Here is an 11527-nt window from a genome sequence, read left to right on the forward strand (position 1 = left end):
CTTCTGCCCACAATATTTAATACGTAAACGAATATGTGTGTGTTATGATTGTGTTTATACTTTGTTTGGTTGTTTGTTTATTTGTCTTTTTGCACAAAGTCTGCGAGCATTGCCACTTTTCATTTCACTGCACATCTCCTATGTGTATGTGACGAATAAACTTGACTTGACTTGTCTCTAACATGCTGGCAGTTACCCAGTCAGACTTCAGGTCATGTGATTTACAAGAACCTTCCTTTCAATTTCTTAGAACCTGGTCGCTGATTTTTAGTTGAACAACATTTCCGTTCACCTCATTGTGTTTATTCAGTGGGGTTTCTAATCAGTTCCTCATTTTATACAATTATTAATATCCCCGTGTGTCAATTCTCCGAAATGTTTATGTGGTCAGATCAGTTTAGTTTAGTTTAGTTCAGTTTAGAGATACATTTTTTATTCTGAATAAAGAATATTTTGAATGGAGTTTTTTTTTATTTTTGTTTGAAACAGGGACATTTGCCTGTGGTCACAGCTCTCTCACCGACACTAAATAAAACGACAAACAGGTTTATTTAAAGGCACAGTGGCGCAGCGGTAGAGTTGCTGCCTCACAGCGACAGAGACCTGGGTTCGATCCTGACTGCGGGTGCTGTCTGTGCAGAGTTTGTACGTTCTCCCCGTGACCTGCGTGTGTTTTCTCCGGGTGCTTCAGTTTCCTCCCACACTCCATTGACGTACAGGTTTGTAGGTTAATTGGTGGGGTATGATGGCATATTGTCCCTTGTCTGTGTAGGATAGTGTTAATGTGCGGGGATCGCTGGTCGGCGCGGACTTGGTGGGCCGAAGGGCCTGTTTCCGTGCTGTATCTCTAAACTACATTGAACCTTAACTAAACTAAATCTAGTTTAGTTTAGTTTAGTTTAGTTTAGTTTAGTTTAGTTTAGTTTACTTCGGCCCACCGAGTCCACGCAGACTAGCTATCCCGCACATTAACACTATCCTACACACACTAGGGGCAATTTTACATATCATGCACAAATATATGTACGATTCACACCAGCATAATGATCTTTAGAATTGTTTGAATGACTGTTATTCCCAATATTTCAGTCCCACCTTGTTTATGGTAAAGCAAACATACCACAGAGGGCATTGATGGTGATCAAGGTTTAAAAAATGTTCGGAATTTTGATGCATAGATCATGTCTTCTGAAGGCAAGAATGTGGTACGATAGCTTTTTAAATAAAAATAGATTGGTAACTTATTTTTCCTTAGTGGCATGCAGTTTGGTGTTTAGAGTACTTCTGGAAGTTCAGTTTAGTTTAGTTTAGTTGAGTTGAGTTGAGTTGAGTTGAGTTGAGTTTAGTTTAGTTTAGTGTAGTTTATGATACAGAGCGGAAACTGAACCTTCGGCCCACCGAGTCCGCACTGAGAATCGATCACCCGTTCACACTAGTTCTCCATTATCCCACTTTCACATACACTCACTACACACTAGGGGCTATTTACAGAATAGCCAATGAACCTACAAACCTTTGGGAATCTTTGGAGTGTGGGTGGAAACTGGAGCTCCCGGTTAAAACCCACGCAGGTCACGGGGTGAACGTACAAACTCCGTACAGACAGCACCCGTGGTCAGGATCGAACCTGGGTCTCCGGCGCTGTGAGGCAGTAACTCCACCGCTGCGCCACCGTGCCGCTAAAGATTTAACCATTCAGGTTGACAATCTTACTTCAGCAATTATGAAAAATCATTCGCTCCAGAATGTTACCTCTTACTACAGACCTCTTACTTCATAACTTCATGAGTGATCGGAGCTGAATTGGGCCATTCGGCCCATCAAGTCTACTCCTCCATTCAATCATGCCTGACTATCTCTTCCTCCCAACCCCATTCTCCTGCCTTCTCCCCATAATCCCTTACACCTGCACTAATCAAGAATCTATCTTTATCTGCCTTAAATATTGTAGATTGGTTATTTCCTACTAGCCAACTGTAGTGCTTGTAGTAGTTGCTCTGCCTAATATGTGTTTTATATTAGCAAGAATTTGCCTGCGTTATTCAGTATGAGTAGCTGCTAGGAATGATATGTCCTGCAGACTGATTCTGTAAGCACATTTAATAAACATATGTTGTGTCCTGATATGTGTTTGACTCCACTCATTACAAATATATCCACTGACTTGGCCTCCACAGCCATCTGTGGCAAGAATTCCACAGATTCACCACCCTAAAGAAATCTGACTAAAGATATAAAATTATAAAAGGACTGGTCAAGCTAGATGCAGGGAAAATGTCCCCAATGTTGGGCGAGTCTAGAACCAGGGGCCACACAGTCTTAGAATAAAGGGGAGGTCATTTAAGACTGAGGTGAGAAAAAAAAATTTCACCCAGAGAGTTGCAAATTTATGGAATTCCCTGTCACAGAGGGCAGTGGAGGCCAAGTCACTGGATGGATTTAAGAGAGAGTTAGATAGAGTTCTAAGGGCTAGTGGAGTCAAGGGATATGGGGAGAAGGCAGGCACGGGTTATTGATTGGGGACGATCAGCCATGATCACAATGAATGGCGGTGCTGGCTCGAAGGGCCGAATGGCCTCCTCCTGCACCTATTTTCTATGTTTCTATGTAAGTTCCTCCTCATCTCCTTCCTAAAGATACGTCTTTTTATTCTGGGACTGTGCCTTCTAGTCCTAGACTCCCCCACTAGTGGAAACATCCTCGCCGCATCCACTCTATCCAGGCCATTCACTAGGATAGAACTAGTGTACAGGGTCATTGCTGGTCAGTGCAGACAGTGAGTCAAAGGGCCTGTTTCCACACTGTATCTCTAAACTAAACATTGGTATGTAATTGGACATGGTTAAAATTATATACACCAATCTTTTCCAACTCGTCACTATAATTTCGTGTTTCATGTATTTTGTGTGTTTATGACTGTTGTCAGATCAATTTCCCTCCTGGGATAAATAAAGTTCTATTGTATTGTATCGTATAGTATCGTACTCTGTCTCTGTAACTAAACTAAACTAAACACTCCGAACCCTTGCCATCTATAAATCACCCCTCTCATGCCGCATCTAGACACCTCCCCTCAATCATTTCTGTTTAATCCCATCTCTATCACCCTCCCTCCCTCCCTCCCATCTGTCATTCCTCGACTCGGATGAGTGAGGTGGGCGGTCGAGAGTGTAGGGGGAAGGAACTGCAGATGCTGGTTTACACCGAAGATCCACACAAAAAGCTGGAGTAGCTCAGAGGAACAGGCAGCGTCTCTGGAGAGAAAGAATGGGCGACGTTTCGGGTCAAGACCCTTCTTCAGACTGTCAGGGGAGAAGGAGATACAAAGATAAGGAAGGGTAAAGGGCCTGTCCCACTAACGCGACTTTTCAGCGACTGTCTTCGACCTTCAAGCTCGAGGGCACTCGCCTGTTAAACTTCGAGCTGGATCGACCGTCAGCGATGAAACCGCGAGTCAGGACACACACACGCATCCATGCACGCACGCACACATATACCCACACACACACACACACACCGCAAAGGCGGGGGCCAGGGAAAGCGGGGGAGCGGTGTCTGAATTCACACTCGCTATGAACAGGAACTTAAAAGACGGCTGGCCCAAAGTCCTTTGGAGAGCGCGGAGGTGGAGGGGGGGGGGGGGGGGAGAGTAGGGAAGGGAGGGGGAGGGAAGGGGTGAGAAGTGAAGAGAAGGGGGAGAAGGAGTGGTGACACTTTTAAGAATCCTGACAATTTATAATAAAGTTTAGCGGGCATTTAACATCACCTGTCGGTTTTTCTTGGTTCTGAAAACTCCGATGAGCCAATTAAAATGCCCGGTCAGCAAAGGAGATTGCCTACAGCTGCCCTTGACTGCCTATCACTACATAGCGACCCCACCCCACTGCACTACAAGTTCAAAAGAACCACGCCAACCAATTTTTACTGAAAAAAGCATACTGGAAAAACGTCCTCGACCAAACTGAAGCCGTGAGTTTGCGGGAATCGGGAACTTCCCTCGAGCATGAAGGAGAGTTCCAGTGACCTCCTAAGACCACGTGTCGACCATGCTGCGAGTTTGAGTCGAGTGCAAACTCTTCTAAACTCGCAGATTAGGTTGCCGCAGTGGGACAGCCCCTTAAGGTGTGGAAATGAAACTAATGTGCTCTTGTGATTTGTGTCTGATTCAGCAGAGTCCATTTTAACTTCTTCCTTGACTGCTCTTTTGTGGGCAAGAATTATTGAGTTCTTCTTCCACTGGAAGAGAACATGAAGGGAAAAGGGGAGATGCAACGAGACCTGGGTGTCAGGCTACACCAGCCATTGAAAGCAGGCATGCAGGTGCAGCAGGCAGTGAAGAAAGCGGATGGTATGTTAGCATTCATAGCAAAAGGATTTGAGAATAAGAGCAGGGAGGTTCTACTGCAGTTGTGCAGGGTCTTGGTGAGACCACACCTGGAGTATTGCGTACAGTTTTGGTCTCCTAATCTGAGGAAAGACATTCTTGCCCTAGAGGGAGTACAGAGAAGGTTCACCTGACTGATTCCTGGGATGGAAGGACTTTCATATGAAGAAAGACTTGCTTGTACTCACTAGAATTTAGAAGATTGAGGGGGGATCTTATAGAAACTTACAAAATTCTTAAGGGGTTGGACAGGCTAGATGCAGGAAGATTGCTCCCGATGTTGGGGAAGTCCAGGACAAGGGGTCACAGCTTAAGGATAAGGGGGAAATCCTTTAAAACCGAGATGAGAAGAACTTTTTTCACACAGAGAGTGGTGAATCTCTGGAACTCTCTGCCACAGAGGGTAGTCGAGGCCAGTTCATTGGCTATATTTAAGAGGGAGTTAGATGTGGCCCTTATGGCTAAAGGGATCAGGGGGTATGGAGAGAAGGCAGGGATGGGATACTGAGTTGGATGGGCCGATTACTGAAGGGCCGAATGGCCTACTCCTGCACCTATTTTCTATGTTTCTATGAAGTCTCAGTCTGCAATATCTCACAAAATGGGGACACTGATAAGAATCTATCTCTGTGGATTCCAGTCTGTGTAATGTTCGAGTCTCTGCAGGTTGTGGATTAATTGGGTCACGGTTAACAACACAAGACAGGAGATAGAGCCCGACAAAACTGTGGAAATGCCCCGCAGAATGGTGGGCGTCACGGTGGTGCAGCGTTCGAGTTGCTGCCTCACAGTGCCAGAGACCCCCGGTTCGATCCTGACCACGGGCGCTGTCTGTACGGAGTTTGCACGTTCTCCCCGTTGACGGATCAGATCACGCGCTCTCGCGATTTGGGTTTGGTTCAGTACTGTACGTTTTCACATCTTCCTGCACCACCCTTCCCTGGGCAAGAGTTACTGAGTTCTTCTTCTTGTGAAACCACCTCAAAGACAAACTGAAGTCTTGAAATGTCTTTCAAAAGTAGCACTGATAAGAATCTAACTCTGCTACCCTCACTACAGTGAGCTGCAGTGTTCAAGTCTCTGCAGGATGTGAATTGATTGCTTTGTGATTAACACCAAAAGACAACAAATCGAGGTGTACATGCGTTGGAAAGTCCCCTGGAGCCCATGTAAATTGTCCCTAGTGTGTGTGGGATAGTGTTAGTGTGCGGGGATCACTGGTCGGCACGGACTAGGTGTGTCGAAGACCCTGTTTCCACACTGAATCTCTAAACTAAACACACTATGTTTTTATCTCTTAAAATATTTTTGCAGAGAATGTATAAAAGGACTGGACAAGCTAGATGCAGGAAAAATGTTCCCAATGTTGGGCGAGTCCAGAACCAGGGGCCGCAGTCTTAGAATAAAGGGGAGGCCATTTAAGACTGAGGTGAGAAAAAACTTTTTCACCCAGAGAGTTGTGAATTTGTGGAATTCCCTGCCACAGAGGGCAGTGGAGGCCAAATCACTGGATGGATTTAAGAGAGAGTTAGATAGAGCTCTAGGGACTATGGAATCAAGGGATATGGGGAGAAGGCAGGCACGGGTTATTGATAGGGGACGATCAGCCATGATCACAGTGAATGGCTGGCTTGAAGGGCCAAATGGCCTCTTCCTGCACCTATTGTGTGACATTAAGCTCAAAGATGGACACAAAATGCTGGAGCAACTCAGCATCTCTGGATCACCTATTCCTTCTCTCCAGAGATGCTGCCTGTCCCGCTGAGTTACTCCAGCATTTTGTGTCTATCTTCGATGTAAACCAGCATCTGCTGTTCCTTCCTGCACATGTTAAGCTCAGTGTTGTTTGCTGCACTTTGTCTGAAACAACCAGTATGATGATCTTTATCAACTGTCTCTCTGTAACCACACTTGGGATGTAAATCTCACTCGGAACACATACAAGCAGACTGAACCACATAACGTATAAACTCTCTACATAATCCCTTGCAAATATTCACACCACAACATCTTCACCTCAACTCAAAACCAAATAACTGAGAATTCTTCATTTTCAAGCTGCTTTCCGGGAAATTATTGCTCTGTATTTAACAAGGGCAGCACGGTGGTGCAGCGGTAGAGTTGCTGCCTCACTGCGCCAGACTGGTTACACATGTTGATCAACCCAAAGTTAGTGACCAGGTTGTGAGAAATTGAAAGGAAGGTTCTTGTAAATCACGTGACCTGGAGTCTGACTGGGTAACTTTGACAACATGTTACACCCTGGTCAACATGAGGAGCGACAGACTGGTTCCACCAAGATGCAGCACAGAACGCCACAGGAGATCCTTCTTCCCTGTGGCTATCAAACTGTACAATTCCTCCCCCTTCTGTTGTAGAAACAGAGAAACATAGCATAATAGGTGCAGGAGGAAGCTATTCGGCTCATTCATTGTGATCATGGCTGATCATTCACTATCAATAACCCATGCCTGCCTTTTCGCCATATCCCTTGATTTCGCTGGCCTCTATCTAACTCTCTTTTAAATACATCTAGTGAATCGGCCTCCACTACCTTCTGTGGCAGAGAATTCCACAAATTCACAACTCTCTGGGTGAAAACGTTTTTTTCTCATCTCAGTTTTAAATGGCCTCCCCTTTATTCTTGGACTGTGGCCCCTGGTTCAGGACTCCCCCAACATTGGGAACATTCTTCCTGCATCTAGCCTGTCCAATCTATATTACTAAATCTCTGATCTTGACCGCTTTTGGCCGACTGTGCTGCGATTTCCGAGAGAACGCCACCACTTACGGCCGTCATGTTTGGCCACCTCGCTCAGAGCTCCCCTCCACCGTATGAGTGAGGAGGATTTTTTCCGTCGATGAAAAATGAGAGAGATATTAATGTTTTTACAAAATTCCCCATTCTCTCTGCTGCCCCCACTGGCGGCAGGGGGAGGGACTATAAAACAAGGAAGTGTCGTGCCTCATTCAGTCTCTGCCAGACCAGGAAGCGAGAAGGTCACGTCTCTCTGAGCTGCGAATAACACTAAAAGCACATCTACTCCACGGTGAGTCCCCTGTAAAATGGCTGCAGCCCTTTTTAACAAGTTTGTGTTCACAAAACGAATTTTGGTTGTCGGGTGTCTGCAGCCCAATGGGTAGGAAGCTGCATTTGAATTTGGTGGCCTTGCACCCTGCTTGAAATGGAATGTAACTGCACTTGAATTTGGTGGCCTTGCACCCTGCTGAAAGTGGCATGAAACGGCACTTGAATTTGGTGGCCTTGGATCCAGCTTGAAGTGGTTGGAAACTGCACTTGAATTTGGTGGCCTTGCACCCTGCTTGAAGTGGTAGGAAACTGCACTTGAATTCAGTGGCCTTGCACCCTGTTCGAAGTGGTAATAAAAAGGTATGAAATTTTTCATCTTTCCCAACCTTTTAAAAAAATGCCTGAAAAGGGACCCGACCCTAAACGTCTCCTAACCATTCCCTCCATGGATAGACAAAAAATGCTGGAGTAACTCAGCGGGTCAGGCAGCATCTCTGGAGAAAAGGAATAGATGACGTTTTGGGTCAAGACCCTTCTTCGGACTCTCCATAGATCCAGCCTGACCTGCTGAGTTCTCCAGCACTTTATGTTTTGCTCTTACAATAAATCTGTGGTCCGCTGAAGAAACAACACGATAGACCACTCTGGAAGTGCAAGTTTTGCTGTACATACTGTAGAACACATTGTAATCACCTTGAGTGAATTAATGGGGTTAAATTTTTTTTTTTAATCTGTTGTCTAGAATTAATCGATACCCACCCTATGTACCTTATATCAGATTTATTTGGAATTCCGTTTTTTTGATTTCCTATTTGTCAATTTTTTGTGCCCGATTATTTGGCAGCCAATCAACCGCTGTCTCTAAGGGGGTTGCGTCCAATCACCGGTCAGCTTCCCATAAAATTCCCATCCAATCAACAAATCCTCCCGTCCAATCAGCCGCTGCCTCCAAGGGCATTGTATCCAATCACATAATGCCCTGGTCACTCGGTGGCCAATCAGACACGGTCTCCGAGGGGCATTGTGACCAATCTCTGACCAGCTTCCCTTAAAATTCCCGTCCAATCAACAAATCGGTCTCCTCCAGTCCAATCAGCCGCTGTCTCCAGGGTCATTGTGTCCAATCACATAATGCGCTGGTCACTCGGTTGCCAATCAGACACAGTCCCCGATTGCCATTGTGACCAATCACCGACCTGCTTCCCTCACCGAAGCAGACATGGCTAGAGTCAAAACTGAGAGCGATGCAAGAAAGCAGCTATGACATAATAATAATAATAATAATAATAATCATACATTTTATTTATGGGCGCCTTTCAAGAGTCTCAAGGACACCTTACAAAAATTTAGCAGGTAGAGGAAAAACATGTAAGGGGAATGAAATAAATAGTAGAGACATGACTAGTACACAAAGTAAAGACAGAATTCAATACAAAACACAGTATGAGGCAATTAATGCACAGATGAAAAGGGACGGGGACGTGGGGCTAAGGATAGGCAGAGGTGAAGAGATGGGTCTTGAGGCGGGACTGGAAGATGGTGAGGGACACGGAATTGCGGATCAGTTGGGGGAGGGAGTTCCAGAGCCTGGGAGCTGCCCTGGAGAAGGCTCTGTCCCCAAAACTGCGGAGGTTGGACTTGTGGATGGAGAGGAGACCGGCTGATGTGGATCTGAGGGACCGTGAAGGTTGGTAGGGGGAGAGGAGGTCAATGAGATATGGGGGGGCCAGATGGTGGAGAGCTTTGTAGGTGAGGATCAGGATTTTGTAGGTGATCCGGTGGGAGATGGGAAGCCAGTGAAGTTGTTTGAGGACTGGAGTGATGTAATGCCAGGATTTGGTATGGGTGATGAGTCGGGCGGCTGCGTTCTGGACCAGTTGGAGTCGGTTGATGTAGGTGGAGCTGATGACAAGGAGAAGTGAGTTGCAATAGTCCAGTCGGGAGGAGATGAAGGCATGGATGAGTCTTTCAGCAGCGGGCGGTGTGAGAGAGGGTCTGAGTTTGGCGATGTTGCGGAGGTGAAAGAAGGAGGTTTTAATGACATGGCGGATGTGAGGCTCAAGGGAGAGGGTGGAATCAAAAATCACGCCAAGGTCGCGGGCCTGGGGAGATGGGGAGAAAGTGGTGCTGTCGATGGTGAGAGTCGGGTTATTGATTTTGCTGAGTGTGGCTTTGGAGCCTATGAGGAGGAATTCTGTCTTATCGCTGTTGAGTTTGAGGAAATTATGTTGCATCCAGGTTTTTATAGCTGACAAACAGGAGTTGATATGGGAGAGGGGGGGTTGTGGGGGGATTTGGTGCCGAGGTAGATCTGGGTGTCATCGGTGTAACAGTGGAAGTCCAGATTGAAGTGGCGGAGTATCTGACCAAGGGGGAGGATGTAGATGATGAAGAGGAGGGGGCCGAGTACGGAGCCTTGGGGAACGCCTTGAGTGACTGTGGCTGTAGCAGAGGTGTGGTTGTGGAGAGAGATGAAGTGGGATCTGTTGGAAAGGTAGGAACGGAGCCAGCTGAGTGCAGAGCCTTCAATGCCGAGGTCTTTGAGTCTGGTGAGCAGGATATTATGGTTCACTGTATCGAAGGCTGCGCTCAGGTCGAGGAGGATGAGGATGTTGAGGGAACCAGTGTCAGCAGAGGTGAGGAGGTCGTTGGGGACTTTGAGGAGAGCAGTTTCTGTGCTATGGAGGGGGCGAAAGCCAGATTGGAGGGGTTCAAGTAGGTTATACGCAAGGAGGTGGGAATGAAGTTGCGACGCAACGATACGCTCCAGGGTTTTTGAAAGAAAGGGGAGGTTTGAGATTGGGCGGTAGTTAATGAGAGAGGAGGGATTCTTTAAGATTGGTGTGACAGCAGCAGTTTTGAAAGTGGAGGGGACAATTCCTTGGGACAATGAGGAGTTGAAGAGATTAGTGAGGTAGGGGCAGAGAACGGGGAGGCAGGACTTCAGCAGGGGAGTGGGGAGAGGGTCGAGGGAGCAGGTAGTGGGTTTGGAAGAGCTGATGAGTTTGGAGATTTCAATAGGGGTGACCAGGTCAAACTGGGAGAGGAAGTAGTGTGGAGGAGGGGTAAGGAGGTCAGTGGAGATGTTGAAAGGAGGGGCCTTGGTAGGTGGTGGAGTAGGTGCTGGGGAGTCGGGTACAGGGGATAAAGATTGATAGATGGTGCTGATTTTATCAGCGAAAAAGTGGAGGAATGAGTTGCAGAGAACCGGAGTAGAGGTAGGGAGAGTGTTGGCTCGAGGCTTGAGGAGGTTGCCCACTGTGGAGAAGAGGGTTCTGTGGTTTAGGCAGGGATCAGTGAATATGGAGGAGAGGTAGGCAGATTTTGCAGCAATGAGAGCATCTTTGTAGTCAGTGAGGTGGAGTTTGTAAGCTTCAAGGTGGACTGTGAAAGATGATTTCTTTGTAAGTCACAATAATACACAATAAACTGTATTACAAATACACAATAACGAAGTTATGCATTATTGTATTCTTACATGAGCGCAATTTAATTCTGAGGCTGTGACCTCTAGTCCTAGACTCTGCCACCAGGGGAAATATCCTCTCCACATCCACGCTATGCCTTTCACTAGGAGGGAGCGGTGTCGTTAATATGAAGTGCTCAGAACTGGGTTCCAGTCCATGCATTGAACATTAAGGGCTGGGTTCAGATTTACGGAGCCAAACAACGTCATTAATTGTGGTAGTGTTGGCACTTGCTTACCGAGGGTGGCACGGTGGCACAGCAGTGGCGAAACAGCTTCTCTACTTCCACTCTATTCAGGCCTTTCACTATTCGGTAAGTTTGTGTCTATCTTTGGTGTAAACCTGCATCTGCAGTTCCTTCCTGCAGATTTACTCCAGCAGTTTGTTTATAGACAACAGGTGCAGGAGTAGGCCATTCGGCCCTTCGAGACAGCAGCGCTATTCATGGCTGTTCATCCACAATCAGTACCCCGTTCTTGTCTTCTCCATATCCATTGACTCCGCTATCTTTAAGAGCTCGAAGAGTTCTATCTAACTTATCCATATCTATATTTTGTTCCAACATCCACTGTCTGTTTTTCACTGCAATTTCTCAACTCTGTGGCTTTATGTTAGCTCAAACCACTGTGCGGTATCTGCTAGTTT

Source organism: Amblyraja radiata, chromosome 30 (genome assembly GCF_010909765.2).
Source record: "Amblyraja radiata isolate CabotCenter1 chromosome 30, sAmbRad1.1.pri, whole genome shotgun sequence".
Classification (NCBI taxonomy): domain Eukaryota; kingdom Metazoa; phylum Chordata; class Chondrichthyes; order Rajiformes; family Rajidae; genus Amblyraja; species Amblyraja radiata.